This window comes from Hippopotamus amphibius, chromosome 3 (genome assembly GCF_030028045.1).
Source record: "Hippopotamus amphibius kiboko isolate mHipAmp2 chromosome 3, mHipAmp2.hap2, whole genome shotgun sequence".
NCBI classification, from domain to species: Eukaryota; Metazoa; Chordata; class Mammalia; order Artiodactyla; family Hippopotamidae; genus Hippopotamus; species Hippopotamus amphibius.
In genome coordinates this window covers 110,762,670-110,765,095 of record NC_080188.1, presented here as the reverse complement: position 1 = coordinate 110,765,095, position 2,426 = coordinate 110,762,670, and the positions used below count along the sequence as shown (strand labels likewise).

The 2,426-nt window shown below is 34.9% G+C and overlaps 1 pseudogene; it reads left to right on the top strand.

Moving 5' to 3' along the window:
• Positions 1-1,113: 1,113 nt before the first annotated feature.
• LOC130848649 (olfactory receptor 10AG1-like) lies at positions 1,114-1,826 on the top strand (annotated as a pseudogene).
• Positions 1,827-2,426: the final 600 nt, after the last annotated feature.

The following is a 2,426-nucleotide window of genomic DNA, read 5'->3' as shown; positions in this document are numbered from 1 at the left end:
CATTCACAATATGTTATATATGTGTAACATATTACATACATAGTATACTTGTATAACATATTACATGCATGTTATACATGTATAACATATTACATACATATTATACATGTATGATATATCACCTATATGTTATACATATATAGTATATTACATATATTAAGAAATTCATATTCAAAGGTAAAAAAATACAAATGGACATCTTACATTTCGTCTGGTGTCTGTTGTATGAACTCTAATATCAAATTCTCTTACACATTTTATTATCCATTTTTCTTGTTCAATTAACCCCAAAAGGCTATTACCTTATTTAAGTACTCCTAAAGGCCTAATATTTGGTATATAGGTATATAGGTCATCGAGATTGTTGAGGGCCATGGCAGGGATGAGGACATATTACAACAATTTTTATTTATGTTATTTTGTATTCTAAATTTCAAGTGAACATGTGACTTGATATGATGTTTTATTTCTAATATTTCTATGATATATTAAATAGACTATTTTCTTCTATGATAGAGGCAGGGAAATAAAATAGTTCTTATGTTTCTATCTGGGGTCCAAGTCTCTTTCCCAGATAGTGAGTGGCCCAGGCTGGCCTGCATCTGGCTTTACTAAACACTCTGCCCTTTGGTTATCTTAGATGCAGTTCACATAGGAGACATCAAATCAGAGGTGAAACAATTGTATAAATGGATTGCAAATTACAAAGGGCTAGAAAAAAAAATTACAACTAAAAAGCAAATGGAGACCAAATTGATCAAGAAGGAGAAACATTTTTCATTAGAGAATGTCCCAAGTTACCTAGAGCAGCTCTTATCCTGAGAATAGGCAACCAGACATATTTGCTCTTATTTTATTGTTGTCTATTTTGCTGTGTTATTCATACATCCATAATTGTAATATGAGCCAAAAGAGTAGAGCTCAGGATTATTTTCAGTTTTAATATTGTGCAATTTTAGGATATTGGATTTAATGTATTACCAAAAATACAAAACAAACAAAAAACTGGATATCTATTTCACATCAGTTGATTTAAAATTATCAGTTAATTTTGTCCCATTTTGCTGCTGGGCCCAGTGAGTGAAAAGTGACTTCTAAATCTTTCGTTCACAGATGAGATCCAGAGGACAAAATTCCCTCCAGTGGAACCATACAACATTGGTAGATTTAATCTTGCTTGGCTTTGCTGATATTCCCGACCTTCAAGGATTACTTTTTGGGGTGTTTTTGATCATCTACGTGATTATTCTGAGGGGAAATAGCCTCATTATCATCATAACCAAGACTGATCCTTCCCTCCAAACCCCCATGTATTTTTTCCTGGGGAACTTTTCTTCCTTGGAAATATATTATGTATCAGTCACTGTCCCTAGATTATTAGTGGATCTTTGCAGACAAACTAGAAATATATCCTTTCTGGCCTGTGCTGTTCAAATGTATTTCTTTCTGGTGTTTGGAGTCACTGAGTGCTTGCTTCTGACTGCAGTGGCTTATGACAAGTATGTGGCCATTTGCCACCCATTGCTCTACCCTCTCCTCATGAACAGGAGGTTGCATGTCCAACTGGCAGCTGGCTGTGGGGTCAGTAGAATTCCAGCACTCATAGGCTTTACCTACCAGGTCTTCTCTCTACCCTTCTGTGGCTCTAACCAGTTGAATCACTTTTTCTGTGACATACCTCCAGTGCCTGTGGGGACATTTTTGTGATTGAGTTGATAATTTATGTGGTTGCTATTTTAGTTGTCACTATTCCTTTCATGTTGATTCTTGGATCTTATGTGAGAATAATTGAGACCATCCTGAAGCTGCCTTCAGCCACTGGATGAGCCAAGGCCTTCTCCACTTCTTCTCATCTCATGGTTGTGGCTTTCTTCTTTGGATCAGGACTTATTATATATTTCAGACCAAAGTCCAGTCATTCGATAGGAATGGACAAATTCCTTTCTCTTTTTTACACCATTGTCACACCAATGTTTAACCCTATGATATATTGTCTCAGAAACAAAGGTGTTTCGGTGGCATTGAGGAAATTCCTACTAAAATGAATTGTCTTATGTCTCAAAGACATCACTTCATAAAATTTGATTCTTATTTATTACACTCTCCACACACTAATTTTGGTTCTTTTCCAGTTTTGCTATTAATCTTAATTACTGTACTTAAGTGATCTCATATTTTTATATTACATAAAATAAAGCCCACTACTATTTTTAAATAAAAAATTAATTCCAAGCTCAATTCAAGGTATTGATATCTCTGGAATAACACATAGCATTCATTAATGGTTATTGTTCTGTCGTTGCTTTTCAAGATTCCAGAATACTGACTCCATTTTCTGTTTCAAAATAGATTATTCATCTTTATATCTCCAGTCCCTCCATGCCACCTATATGTGGGACATGGTACTGGTGGTCTCGTTGGAAGAT